This window comes from Mchenga conophoros, linkage group LG3 (assembly GCF_057382185.1).
Source record: "Mchenga conophoros isolate Kocher_MC1m ecotype Shallow Benthic linkage group LG3, M_conophoros_male_GT1.1, whole genome shotgun sequence".
Classification (NCBI taxonomy): Eukaryota; Metazoa; Chordata; class Actinopteri; order Cichliformes; family Cichlidae; genus Mchenga; species Mchenga conophoros.
Window position 1 is genome coordinate 84,582,293 of NC_140528.1, and position 15,550 is coordinate 84,597,842.

The window sequence follows — 15,550 nt, forward strand, 5'->3', positions numbered from 1 at the left end:
AGACTCAACGTATGGCCCGCGGCCCACACGCGGCCTGCCCACCTTTCCTGATTCAGAGAGAGGGGACCCTGATTAACTGTGTAGTGTTCTTCCTCACAGTTCTAAGTATCAGACACAACAATGAATAATCCACAGCTGACTGTCTTTAGCAGGTCAAAGGTCACGGCACACAGCAGACAGTGGGAAATATTATAACTCTGATCATTTATCAGCACATATCCATATGTATAAAAACAAAGCTGACACTGTGAGACTTGATCAGAGGTGTGATCATCACAGCAGAGGCCTTTGTGTCAAAGTCACTGAGGATCAAACAGAAACACATGAAGCAGATTTTCCTGTTCTGGCTTTTTATAGCAGATAACCTTCAAAATATTCTGCAGTCCATCAAAAACTGAAGCAAACCATGAATCAACATGTGAACATGAGCTGATGCTGCTGAAGGGAAGCAAAGTTACAGAGGTTTGATTACAGACACAGCTGAGAGTTTGTAATCTGTCATCATTTTAAAAGGTTTACATTTCTTCAGTATATCCACATTTGCAGCTGGTACCTCAACCTCCACTTGTCCAACACAACTGCTGTCCACTGCCTCCATGACATTGTGATTTTGCTGTTGGTCTTCTGTCAGATCTTCATCAATCACTTCTGCACGGGGCACACCTTCAGACTCTGCAGCTGCATAACGAAAGCCTGTAAGATAAAATTAGACATAAGGTAAATGTACACCAATATTCCAATGACAGGTGTGTGATTCATCTGGAAGTTATGTGCGGATTAGTGTACAGTGATAGCAATTTAGTATGTTTTTAGAGGGGGGGGGGGGTTGTTTACCTCCGATGGGTGCTCTTTTTCGCTTCCGTTGCGTACGCCTTGAGTGCCGGTCCGAGTCTGATACAGGTATGTCGTCATGCCCCATGTGCAGTGTTGGTGCCCAGTCTGGATTTGTTACATCCATTTCATATGCTGGTTTGCCTGCAATAATGCCAAATCATAAGCTACTCAGTCGACATGATGTGGTTCTGCAGCATCACACATTAGCATGTTTTATCTCATTATCTATGACCTCAGCACGTTGAAAATAACACTAAAAGCCTTTCAAGAGTGATATGAATTAATTTAGAACTCACCGGAAAGAAAATGCCGTGAGCAAACCAACAAAAAGCTGGGGATTGCAGAGAACTCGATATCCGCTCGTCTCACCGCTGCAATCCAAGCCTGACGTCTTTGTTTAGTAATATCGGATACATGGGATCCCTCACGTTGCCTCCAGGACGGAAAACGATGAAAAGAGAGCCCGTTATCCAGCTTCTTGCCTTCACGATCGTGTGATCTAACGTTGCAACCGACAACACAACACGTACGATCCATAGCTGAAATGGTATCCTTTGGCTGGCCTACTGTCATGGCGGAAGGGGGCATGGCCCATCTCCCGTGACATCACGCTCCAAAGCCCTATAGGTGGGAAAATGTACCATGTCGACCAATCAAAAATGATATGGAAACATGACATTTGGTTGTTTAGCAAAAGGGGGAAGTTTTAGGAGTGACCGGCAAGAGAGAGCGAGTGAGCGAAAGAGAGAGAGAGTTTTGATACGTGAGAGATTTGTGACGTTTACCGTGTTTGGTCTCAAGTTAGTTTGTTGTCTTGTGTATTTAGTGTGTAGCTGTTGTTTTGTTTTGTGTGTCAGTTCTACTAGTGATCGTCACAGTTGCTGCCTTAAAGCCAACAAAGGCAGATTGCAGTGTAAACGCTGAGTGACACACCTGCTGTCAGACCTGCAGGTTTATCCCTGTGCTGTTCTCATATGTGTTAGAGTGACACAAACTATTGTTTGACACCTGATTGTTCTGTAAATAGTTTGAAATGATTATATGAAAAACGTCTGAGCCTTGGCTGCATTTTTTGGTAAATAGTACCATATAACTTTGTTGTTTGCAAAACGTGTGCGTATTTTTAAAAGTGTACAATCTCTATTTGCATTTCAAGTTATGAAGATGATTCGTTAAACATGTGTGTGGTTTTTACAGTCAAAATATCACTTTCTACTTGTATTTTAAATTTTGTCTGAATTTAGATAAATTGTGCTGATACAGTTGGTCAAAATGAGAAAATAACAGATTGGCAAGATAAACTGTTTTTAAAGGTAAAATATAGAGGCCACATCAAAAGTAGTCAAGAAGGGTTAAAGGCTAAAAGCAAAGTTGTCACCAAGTACTGTTTATATTTGTGTGTATTGCTGCAGCTTTTTTGAGTATTAATTTGGTGCCTTTGTGTGAAATAATGGTATTGTGAGTGATCCATATAGTCACAAAGAATAGCCACTTGTTTCTGTGCTACCAAAGTTCCCCGGCTTTCATTCAAAATGTGTTTATCGTCAGCACCTGCACATTAAACTACTTAAACATTATAAATGTCTTCAAGCTCACACTGAGGCCTGTGGGGTACTATCAGCCACTGAGACAGTACACACATTTATATGTGTTTGTATATGAATATTTCATACTTTAAGACTGCCTGTTTATTTAAGGGAGATGAACAAAATACATTGGAATTGTACAAAATAATATCATGGATGATAAATTAAATAGATTTTAAGTAGATGCTTGTGCATTCTTAAAGTCTTATATGTTGAACTGAACTATGTGATCTGTTCAAAGCCTTAATCTTAATTTGAAGTGAAATGTGCATTTTGAGTTTATACACTATGTATATAAGGCGACCGTTTCCTTTTGCAGTATTTTTGTGTGGTGTACTTTTCTATGTCTTAACAAAAGGGGAACAAAGGTGTTTAAGTTCACCTAGGATGATGTGTTTTAATTTTCACATGGTCTTGCTTGAATTTGACCCTGACAAAGGCGTATGAACTCTGTCAGCTGTTTGGAGTTTCCATTTTCTAAACTTCTACATTCTGAACCTTCTTCAGCTCTGAACAGATGATGAAACACTGAATGATTTCAAGCTCACACTTTGTCTAATAAACTTACATCTTTCATTCTTTATACAGATTGAGGGGCTGTGGTTTGTCAGAGATCAGCTGTGATTATCTGGCAGCAGCACTGAAGTCCAACCCCTCCCATCTGAGACAGCTGGACCTGAGTGACAACTACAAGCTGCAGGATTCAGGAGTGAAGCATCTGTGTGGTTTCCTGGAGAGTCCAGGATGTGGACTTGAAACTCTGAGGTCAGTCAGCATGTTTTAGTTGTGCTGAGATGAATATGATGTGAAAGTTGTGCTGACACTAAACTGCAGACATCAGGCTGATATTATACTGATCCACACTGAGGATCTTCATGGTAAAGTCTGTTTTCTTCTTCTCTGGTTTAGTCCATTGACTGCAGCAGAACAATGTTCACATTTCAAACAGTGAGACTCAACGTATGGCCCGCGGCCCACACGCGGCCTGCCCACCTTTCCTGATTCAGAGAGAGGGGACCCTGATTAACTGTGTAGTGTTCTTCCTCACAGTTCTAAGTATCAGACACAACAATGAATAATCCACAGCTGACTGTCTTTAGCAGGTCAAAGGTCACGGCACACAGCAGACAGTGGGAAATATTATAACTCTGATCATTTATCAGCACATATCCATATGTATAAAAACAAAGCTGACACTGTGAGACTTGATCAGAGGTGTGATCATCACAGCAGAGGCCTTTGTGTCAAAGTCACTGAGGATCAAACAGAAACACATGAAGCAGATTTTCCTGTTCTGGCTTTTTATAGCAGATAACCTTCAAAATATTCTGCAGTCCATCAAAAACTGAAGCAAACCATGAATCAACATGTGAACATGAGCTGATGCTGCTGAAGTGAAGCAAAGTTACAGAGGTTTGATTACAGACACAGCTGAGAGTTTGTAATCTGTCATCATTTTAAAAGGTTTACATTTCTTCAGTATATCCACATTTGCAGCTGCTACCTCAACCTCCACTTGTCCAACACAACTGCTGTCCACTGCCTCCATGACATTGTGATTTTGCTGTTGGTCTTCTGTCAGATCTTCATCAATCACTTCTGCACGGGGCACACCTTCAGACTCTGCAGCTGCATAACGAAAGCCTGTAAGATAAAATTAGACATAAGGTAAATGTACACCAATATTCCAATGACAGGTGTGTGATTCATCTGGAAGTTATGTGCGGATTAGTGTACAGTGATAGCAATTTAGTATGTTTTTAGAGGGGGGGGGGGGGTTGTTTACCTCCGATGGGTGCTCTTTTTCGCTTCCGTTGCGTACGCCTTGAGTGCCGGTCCGAGTCTGATACAGGTATGTCGTCATGCCCCATGTGCAGTGTTGGTGCCCAGTCTGGATTTGTTACATCCATTTCATATGCTGGTTTGCCTGCAATAATGCCAAATCATAAGCTACTCAGTCGACATGATGTGGTTCTGCAGCATCACACATTAGCATGTTTTATCTCATTATCTATGACCTCAGCACGTTGAAAATAACACTAAAAGCCTTTCAAGAGTGATATGAATTAATTTAGAACTCACCGGAAAGAAAATGCCGTGAGCAAACCAACAAAAAGCTGGGGATTGCAGAGAACTCGATATCCGCTCGTCTCACCGCTGCAATCCAAGCCTGACGTCTTTGTTTAGTAATATCGGATACATGGGATCCCTCACGTTGCCTCCAGGATGGAAAACGATGAAAAGAGAGCCCGTTATCCAGCTTCTTGCCTTCACGATCGTGTGATCTAACGTTGCAACCGACAACACAACACGTACGATCCATAGCTGAAATGGTATCCTTTTTTTTTTTTTTTTTTTTTTGGCCTCTCCCGTTTGGCTCTTTTGCCCTCAGAATTGTTGTCTAAAGGCAAAGAAAGATGCCCAACAGATTTACTTTACCAAACTGACCATCCCAGCCTTGCCGTAATGGTCCATTTGATTCACCTTTTATTGTTTATTTTATTTTCACTTACTGAATACGGGACAGACTTGACTGGGGGAAAGAAGGGGAGAAAGAAAGAGGGAAAGAGAAACAGCTGAGAAGAGGGACGGGGGAGAAGGGCAAAAGACAAAAACCAACAGAACGGGCAGAGAAAAAAAAAAGCATATATCGATCACCTGGATCACCTGCTGAGAAAGAAAAAAGAAAACAAGCAGAAGAGAACAAGAGTAATAGAATAAACAACATCACAATGATATATGGGAATATGACAGTAAATACTAAATGTTAAACATTATTGTGCAGCACATAAGATCAACAGAACACAGTGTGCTTTGAGGTAGGAGCCAAAAAGGGTGTAGTTTGTGGGTGTGATCACCCGTGTGTACACCTGTGAGCATGGACGCGCTTGTTTTTTGTTTTTTTAAAAGGTTCCTTCATGTAATAATCTGCTAGAGGGTGTGGGGGGGCCACAGCCCCGTCCTCCAGGGCGTGAAGCAGGTGTGGAGGAGATCAAAACTCCAGACATCCAGAGGCCCCCAGAACACAAGAGACCAAGGAAGACCAACAGAGGGGCAGCTGCGCCACTGTCCCGGAAAGAGCTGAGGAGAGTCCCAGATGAGGGCTCACTCAGCAGCCGCGGAGCAGAAGCCAGGGGGGGTTGCAGTGACGCGCCCGTGAGCTCCGCCGGCAGCCAGCTGCGCCTGAGTGACCGAGCCCCAGGCCGAGAGGCCGGGGGCACCCCACCTCCGAAGTGGCCCGAGCGAGCCCCAGGCTCCAGGCCCCGATAAGCGGCCGCCAAGGAGTGAGCCGGTGTGTACCTGGACGCCCATCCCCGGACACAAAGAACCACCAACGCACCGATGTCTGAGGGGGTCCGCCACTGGCAGGGGAAGTGGTGGTAGGGGGAGATAGGCCTCCAAACCTTGGAGGGCCTGAGATGTCCCCAGAGAGGTGGCGTCTGATACCCAACCTGACATATAGACACAGACATACAGGCACACACAAATACAAACATCCATTCCCACCCTCATGCTCTCATATGCACTTACTCCACACTCAACCAACGTGGAGACAGACATAAAGAGACGTTGTACACACGATCACACTCCCCAAGCGTACTCTACAAACCGGGTCTAGGTGCCCCCGCCCCTGGAGGGGGGAACTGCACCCAGACCCAGGTGGTGTTTCCCTTTTCCCTGCGGTGGGGGGAGGCAGACCGCCCCGACTCCGCAGCAGCAGGAAGGCTCCACACTCCAGACCGCAGTCGGACGGCCAACTCCTCCTCCTAGTCCTAGCCCCCCGCTCCAGCAGGTCGCAGAGAACGGGGGTGAGAGAAGACTCCGAACCTCCCTCCACCCACTCATTGTAATGTTGATGCATGTGTGTTCTAAGGTGCATTTAAAACCCAGGAGGGCATGGAGCTACCTGCCAGAGAGCAGCAGGTAAGCGCATAGTCCCTCCTGCTAGCCCTCAATGTCTACGTGTATTTAAAATTGAGAGGTGGGCAACGACGCCAGGGGTGGGGTGTACACCCTGATGGTACTTTGGACTCCGTGTATGGTGCCCACCCCCAAGATCCTATATGTATGTGTAATGAGAGTGTGAGTAATGTGAATGTCTAAGTTGTGGGATAAAATTGAGGCAGAGGCAGCCAGAAGGGGACAGAGGGGGGGGGGGGGGGTAGCCTCCTCTGCACCCTGGTGACATACCCCTACTCCAAGGCCCTGTATGTGTGGGTGGTTGTGGTGGAGCGGGAAGAGGGAGGCAGCTGGAGATGGGGAGGGAAGGAAGGGAGGGGCAAGTGACCCCTCCCTGGGGCCAGCTCCCCCGCTGACCCCAGTAGGCACCCCCATACTCCGCGACCCGCCAGGGAAAGGGGGCCCAGGCCCATCCAGACCGGGCCCAGTGCAGCAGCGCCGCCCGGCCCCACAGAGCTGAAATGGTATCCTTTGGCTGGCCTACTGTCATGGTGGAAGGGGGCATGGCCCATCTCCCGTGACATCACGCTCCAAAGCCCTATAGGTGGGAAAATGTACCATGTCGACCAATCAAAAATGATATGGAAACATGACATTTGGTTGTTTAGCAAAAGGGGGAAGTTTTAGGAGTGACCGGCAAGAGAGAGCGAGTGAGCGAAAGAGAGAGAGAGTTTTGATACGTGAGAGATTTGTGACGTTTACCGTGTTTGGTCTCAAGTTAGTTTGTTGTCTTGTGTATTTAGTGTGTAGCTGTTGTTTTGTTTTGTGTGTCAGTTCTACTAGTGATCGTCACAGTTGCTGCCTTAAAGCCAACAAAGGCAGATTGCAGTGTAAACGCTGAGTGACACACCTGCTGTCAGACCTGCAGGTTTATCCCTGTGCTGTTCTCATATGTGTTAGAGTGACACAAACTATTGTTTGACACCTGATTGTTCTGTAAATAGTTTGAAATGATTATATGAAAAACGTCTGAGCCTTGGCTGCATTTTTTGGTAAATAGTACCATATAACTTTGTTGTTTGCAAAACGTGTGCGTATTTTTAAAAGTGTACAATCTCTATTTGCATTTCAAGTTATGAAGATGATTCGTTAAACATGTGTGTGGTTTTTACAGTCAAAATATCACTTTCTACTTGTATTTTAAATTTTGTCTGAATTTAGATAAATTGTGCTGATACAGTTGGTCAAAATGAGAAAATAACAGATTGGCAAGATAAACTGTTTTTAAAGGTAAAATATAGAGGCCACATCAAAAGTAGTCAAGAAGGGTTAAAGGCTAAAAGCAAAGTTGTCACCAAGTACTGTTTATATTTGTGTGTATTGCTGCAGCTTTTTTGAGTATTAATTTGGTGCCTTTGTGTGAAATAATGGTATTGTGAGTGATCCATATAGTCACAAAGAATAGCCACTTGTTTCTGTGCTACCAAAGTTCCCCGGCTTTCATTCAAAATGTGTTTATCGTCAGCACCTGCACATTAAACTACTTAAACATTATAAATGTCTTCAAGCTCACACTGAGGCCTGTGGGGTACTATCAGCCACTGAGACAGTACACACATTTATATGTGTTTGTATATGAATATTTCATACTTTAAGACTGCCTGTTTATTTAAGGGAGATGAACAAAATACATTGGAATTGTACAAAATAATATCATGGATGATAAATTAAATAGATTTTAAGTAGATGCTTGTGCATTCTTAAAGTCTTATATGTTGAACTGAACTATGTGATCTGTTCAAAGCCTTAATCTTAATTTGAAGTGAAATGTGCATTTTGAGTTTATACACTATGTATATAAGGCGACCGTTTCCTTTTGCAGTATTTTTGTGTGGTGTACTTTTCTATGTCTTAACAAAAGGGGAACAAAGGTGTTTAAGTTCACCTAGGATGATGTGTTTTAATTTTCACATGGTCTTGCTTGAATTTGACCCTGACAAAGGCGTATGAACTCTGTCAGCTGTTTGGAGTTTCCATTTTCTAAACTTCTACATTCTGAACCTTCTTCAGCTCTGAACAGATGATGAAACACTGAATGATTTCAAGCTCACACTTTGTCTAATAAACTTACATCTTTCATTCTTTATACAGATTCAGTGACTGTGGTTTGTCAGAGATCAGCTGTGATTATCTGGCAGCAGCACTGAAGTCCAACCCCTCCCATCTGAGACAGCTGCACCTGAGCTCCAACAACAAGCTGCAGGATTCAGGAGTGAAGCATCTGTGTGGTTTCCTGGAGAGTCCAGGATGTGGACTTGAAACTCTGGGGTCAGTCAGCATGTTTTAGTTGTGCTGAGATGAATATGATGTGAAAGTTGTGCTGACACTAAACTGCAGACATCAGGCTGATATTATACTGATCCACACTGAGGATCTTCATGGTAAAGTCTGTTTTCTTCTTCTCTGGTTTAGTCCATTGACTGCAGCAGAACAATGTTCACATTTCAAACAGTGAGACTCAACGTATGGCCCGCGGCCCACACGCGGCCTGCCCACCTTCCCTGATTCAGAAAGAGGGGACCCTGATGAACTGTGTAGTGTTCTTCCTCACAGTTCTAAGTATCAGACACAACAATGAATAATCCACAGCTGACTGTCTTTAGCAGGTCAAAGGTCACGGCACACAGCAGGCAGTGGGAAATATTATAACTCTGATCATTTATCAGCACATATCCATATGTATAAAAACAAAGCTGACACTGTGAGACTTGATCAGAGGTGTGATCATCACAGCAGAGGCCTTTGTGTCAAAGTCACTGAGGATCAAACAGAAACACATGAAGCAATCCAAAGCAAAATGTGCGTTTGCTTTACAGACAGCAGTCCAACACAAACATACACACATCATCCAAAACACAGTCCAACATCCAAATCTCCTCCACTGCCAGCATGAATGATGGGAAAGAGAAGGAGGAACACTCTGACATTCAGGGTTAGAATGAGTTTCATGAAGCAGACTGTGAAGATCAAAGCTGCATTAGAAAGCTTACATGAATGAATGAGTGGACAGAAGTGGACAGAGATCATCTGAAGCACTTCAAAGGCTTTAAATCAGCACATTTCTCTTTATTCTTTATCAACTCTGTTAGTTTCTCTCAGTTTTCTGTGGAATGAAGCTAACAGCAGGCTAATAAGATGCTGACCAATAGGTTTCTATTAAAGGTTGTAATTTGTATATGAAAAAGTGCTTTGGCTCAGCAGGGATCAGCTTACAGGTAGAATACAGCTGCTGGATGGGATTAGCATGTCATAGCTATCTACCAAACTGCTAACTGGGGGATTTCAGGCCATCTATGGATCATTTTTGCTAACTGTTTATTCAGCTTAGGCTCACAGGGCTGCAGCCTGTGCCCTAGCTGTCATAGGGCAAGAGGCGTGGTCCACCTGCACAGGTGAGCAGTCCATCACAGGGCCAACAGAGAGAGACAGAGAAGCACTCTCTCACATCCACACCTACAGCCAATTTAGAAGCACCAATGAACCTAAGCAGCATTTCATTGGACTGTGGGAGAACATCCAACCTCCACAGAAAGGCCAACAAGCTTCAACCTACAACCTTCTTGCTTTAAGGCACTAGTGCGAACCACTTTCCCCCATTTCAGCCCAAATCCTGCATCTTCCTGTTTCTGACTCCAGGCCAGCTCCACTAACACTTTCTCATCAGACCACTGCCACCTAGTGGAGGAAGTCTTAGTTCCATTTGAAGCTTCAGATGACAGTTAGTTCCTTTACAAAGAGGTGGAGGTGGTGGGGCCACAGCACCATCATCACTGAGTGCCATAGGACACTTAACCTTTGTTTCATCTCTCTGGAACTTCCTGTTGTTCCAAGGAGGACTGGAAAATGTGTGAAAACCTCCCAGTCAGTTCCTCACAGCACACTTCAATCATTTCCCTCCCACAGCATCAGGACCAGGGCTTTTTCTCTCTTTGGTCCCACTAAGAGATTTCCACACAAACACCTCATCAGTGGGACTCTCAGAGCTACCAGCCCTTTGCTACAATCACAAAGCTCTTCATTGAAATCAATGATATCAAAGCTGGAATCAAATGAGTCCAAGTCTTCTGCTGATTCAGCATCACATTCATCTTTGCTCCTTGTTCTGCATCCCCACCATGGACTTCATTCCTTTCCAAGCCAGCCTTGAGTGTCCTTTATTCAGCTCATCCTCTGCTTTACTTTTACACCTGATTTTAGCTGCTTTATCTCTCTTTCAACAAGTTTCTGTGCCTCAATCTTTTTCTTCTCTCCCTCATAACAAGACAGCTTCTTCTGCCTGAGAACATGTTGGAGTGATTTACTAATCCAGGGCTGCTTATTGGGGAAAATACTTCCTGTTTCCAAAGTAATCCCCATTTTTCCCAGAAAGAAATGCAAGTAGAAATCGATGATCTACGTGAGAACATGAGCCTTTAAAAAGTCCCAGTGGGTGCAGTCAAAGCAGTCCCTCAGTCCCAGTATAGAGTCTTTGGTCCAGACTGGAACAAGTGTGTGCCCAGTTTGAGCTCTCTTCAGTGCTGTGACCTGACAGACCCAGAGGGGCCATCACATCACATTTAGAAGCTCCCCTAATGGAGCCACAACACATGTCCAACACTTAGTCTGTCTTGTTGGACCAACTGGAAGAAATGATTCAAGGACTTAGTCACAGAAAAGAGATTCAAATCTCCAAAATCCAACTGGCTGCATCAGGACATATAGTCTGAAACTCTGCACAGTTTCCTGTTGAAGCTGCTTCCTGTTGGCTTCAGCTGTTTGGAGTTTCCATTTTCTAAACTTCTACATTCTGAACCTTCTTCAGCTCTGAACAGATGATGAAACACTGAATGATTTCAAGCTCACACTTTGTCTAATAAACTTACATCTTTCATTCTTTATACAGATTGGAGAGCTGTGGTTTGTCAAAGATCAGCTGTGATTATCTGGCAGCAGCACTGAAGTCCAACCCCTCCCATCTGAGAGAGCTGAACCTGTACGGAAACAACCTGAAGCATCCAGATGTGAAGCAGCTGTCTGATCTTCAGCAGAGTCCAGACTACAGACTGGAGACTCTGGTGTAAGTAGAGTGATGGAGTGAGTGGGTGGTGCTATCAGCAGTATTGTACTAAACACAGTCAGTATGAAACAAAGATCCAGTGTTTCCTGTAAAGCTGCAGCTTCTCAGTGAAGCTGTGAGAGGAGAATGGTGACAGGCTTCAGGATTGGACACAAACACTTCCTGTTTCTGACCTTTATGGTCACCATGGTAACAGCTGACACGCTCTGATCAAACACTGTCAACAGCCAATCAGCTCTCTGAACAAAGGAGCACGCAGACCAATGACTGCATTCGTTTCCAAGTTTAAAGCAGTGAAGAACACAGTCTGTAGGTGAGGAAGAATTTAGTGAGAGCAGATGTTTGGATGGAATTCCTCCAGTTAACAGCTGGAACCGTCCATCTGGATTGTTGGGCTTGTTGTTGGGGTTCCTACAGAGCTCAGAGTGGACACACCAAGGTTCTTCTAATGAATGAAAGTCCAAACTCAAACTAGGAGGGAAAAACATTTTCATCAACTTCAATAAAAATCCAAAGATTAGAAAAAGTGAAGCAACAATGAGTCCTAGTACAGTCCCAGCACTGAAGTCCCTGCTGCTCTTTATACTGGATGTGCTGCATCACTGACTGACAGCTGATGAAGAGTCTCTGGAAACACTCGTTTATCTCCTCTGCTCTTCCTTCTTCTCTCTGCAGGTGGAGGTGATGATGGTAAACAGGACGGTGTGTGTGCTGAGAGAGGAGGAGCTGTGTCCTGATGATCCAGAGAGGTTGAAGCAGCAGCAGCTTGTGTGTAGAGATGCTCTGACTGGGCCCATGTTACTGGGAGGTGGAGAGGAGAGCTTCATCCAGCAGTGACTGACAGAGGAATGAGAAGAAGTGCAGATGACTGTCAGTGCTGCAGAGTGAACTGCTCTGAGAACAGCTCCACTGTCAGACACAATGTAGAGTCCAGCATCATCCCTGTGTGTCCCTCTGGATCTGACAGAGGATCATCAGTGTATCTGGACTGCTCTGCTGCTGCTCTGTCCTTCTACAGTCTCTGCACAGTCTCTGTCTGACTCTGGCTACATTTTGGCATTTATATTCTTGGTTGCTCTCTTTATATTTTTCACATGCAAAATGTGCCCATCTTTGGCAAGATTCATACTGCACCTGGAAAGGAAAAATAAATGGCTCATATTCTGTTTGGTGAATACTATTACTCAACATTTTAATTATGATTGGCAAGTAATGATACTAAGACTTATGTGTTTCTTTTGTTTTGTTTTACCATTTCAATCATGCTGCGGTCAGCGTTAGCATCTAACATGGAGCAAACAATGCAGTAGTCCTCAGCGTTCCCTGAAACACAATCATAGTTAGGTTTTAATCAAACATTATTTATTGAATAATTAAAAAATAATAGTACATTTTTTCCAAATATGCTTCCTGGAAAATTAGTCTAAATTAGACTTTGAGAAGGGTCTTATCTGAAAGTGTTTGAAGAGCACTATTTGTACTGTGCTGTTTGAAAAGCACTATTTAAATTGGAAGTACGCACTAACGTGATAAGGACTTTACTGGACTTACCTCGATTTTCAAGTAGGGTGCAAGCTATCTGCATTCGCTCCAGCACAACTGGCTCTGTAGTGGTTGACACCTCACTGACCTCTCCAAAATCAAGGTAGTGTTCTGCAAACTGTGAGATTGATCATAATTAGAATGTAAAGTCTTAATTAGGTAAAGGATAGGATAATTATAAGCCACAAGGTTTCAGCCTATTCCTTTTTCAGTTACTGTATGATTAAGTACTTCTATGTAAAATGATCATCTTTGTTGTTGTTGACCGAAATAACTTTCACTTCACTTAAATTCACTTAAAGTCTTAATTCTAGCTAACAAGAAACTGAATCATTTGAATACGGGTTACCTTTAACAGTAAAACTCCACAACTGCTGGAATCCTGTCGCTTGTTGTGTTGCATAGTCTGTAACTGCCACTCCATGGTGTCTTCATGCCCTCTCATCCTCAGAAAATTCCTAGTTGAACAAAAGTGTTTGTAATGAAACAAGATTTTTTTTTTTAATCTAAGAATAACACCTCAGTATCATACATACCTCCAGTTGCGCAGAATTTTCCTGTCATAAACACCTTCATTCCCATGGGGTCTATGAGCAGTATTTTCTGTGCAGAAATGTTGACAATCTAAAGAAAAAGTTAAATAAAAAATTACAATTGTTTGTGCCACTGAAAACTTATTTAAAAATAACACTTTGTGCAAGAAACTGCTTCACAACAAATTACGCAAATTAATAACAAAATGAACACATACCACAAGAATCCAGTGTGTACCAAAGTTCACAGGGCACAGCCACGTCTTCAACTGGGAACTTCATCTGTGGGATTGGAAGTGCAGAGTAATTTGGATTTACTTAGGTACCATGCGTCTCAGGGTGTTTTCAAATATAGTCTTCTTTAAAGGAACCGAACTCTTTCCTCAGCAACAGAAAGGAGTCAACTGTTTGGACCACTTCTGAGCTTTCAACATACCAGTTGAGGCATCTGAACTGCCCAGAAAACAACGAGCTTGCAACTACTGAACAGAGCAGGTGTGCAGCATTCTGCACAAGTATACAAAAATGTTATAGAACAGTAAATAGGGTTTTTTTTTATTTCAAAATTAGTAGGTAAATGACATTTCTTACTTACCTTTCGTCTGTCAATAACACGGTGCAGATATGCATCAATGACCTGTTTTGAAAAATCTGAGTTTATACAACAACAGCAACAATTTTTGAAGTAACTGCTTGAGTGCTGTACACAAAAACATCTAAAGGAATAGAATTGCTGATAAAGGTTCTTTCTGCATATACTGAAACTGGGTATTATGATGTCACAGATGTCACAACATCTGTGTTGTGGTTGATAACATTTTTTCCTGTTGAAGTGAATGGGTGAAACCTTATCAGAGTTTTGCAATATAACCCCCCCCCCCCCCCCCCCCCCCCCACCTACCCGCACATTTTAAACTATTAATGGTCTCTGCACTGCAAATGCTTCAGAAGGAGCAGAACCTCGAAATCAGACTCAATAATGATAAGTTCTCTTACCTCATCAGAAACCACCGTGACCCCTGCAGTGTTCGAAAAGAGGAATCAAATAACTTGTATGGTCCAACAGCTGCCTCCAAGCGCCCAGTATCCTTTGCACGCCATAGCCTCTTTACTAAAAGAAAAATATGATAAGTTAGCTCAGGCATGCATGAGATTTGTAGTGGATAAGCTTGGTAAAGGCCAACGGGCCACAACAGGAAAAAGTCAATACAATAGGCATGCATTTACAACGCAGAGAAATAGGAAAGGTACAGCGGGTGGGCAAAATAGAAAATTACTGACAGGCAGATCCATTTCCAGACTTCCACAAGCTCAGTGCACGTTGCATGTTTCTTTATATCCAATATGAGTTGAAGACTTCAAAATGCAAACAAAGTCATGCAACAGTCAATTAAGTTGCAACGCCAAACTGGCAACAAATGACCAACTGGTCAAAAAGAGTTGTTCACTATGTCACCTTCATTTTCTAAGCTTTGTTTCCGGGAGGGAAGTTCTTGTTCACGCGTTTCTGGTCCTGGAACACAATTAAACTCCTTGTGTCAGCCGTTTTGGGTGCATAATGAATCCTCTGGACTTTGCTGGCACTGAGGGTTAGCAGTAGGATGGCAGGGAGGCATCTTCAGGTCTGTGCTGCTGTTCACCGTCTGACTGCGAGTTGGGTATTTTTAATTGTCACTGATATTTACATGGTGGCTTCTTCTGTACGGCTTGATATGGTCAATGCTGTAGTGATTTCTTAAAGTTGCTCCTTCTGTGTTTTTTAATCTCACACATTTGCCAGCGATGTCTTGAATGGTGTAGGGTCCTGAAAAATCTGGATCAAGTCTTCCTCCCTTCCTTCCACGTTTCACGTTCAAGAGAAGAACTTCATCTCCAACGCTGTACACCAAGGTTTCTGTACTTCTGGACTCGTCTAGCATAAGCTTCCTTTTGTAAGTCTTGGGACTTTGCCATATTTTCCTCTACAGTTTTTTTTTAAACTTGCTCTTGTGCGTCTCTTGTAGAAGATACAAAGTCACCGTAACTCGACTCCTCAGGGA

At 43.3% G+C, this 15,550-nt stretch overlaps 1 pseudogene across 1 annotated transcript in view; it reads left to right on the forward strand.

The window, feature by feature from the left end:
• LOC146581185 (NACHT, LRR and PYD domains-containing protein 12-like) overlaps positions 1 to 12,600 on the forward strand; it is a 503,983-nt pseudogene extending 491,383 nt beyond the window's left edge. The window contains exon 17 of the transcript XR_014891307.1: positions 12,112 to 12,600. The product of XR_014891307.1 is annotated as an NACHT, LRR and PYD domains-containing protein 12-like (transcript). The remainder of the gene's footprint in view (positions 1 to 12,111) is intronic.
• Positions 12,601 to 15,550: the final 2,950 nt, after the last annotated feature.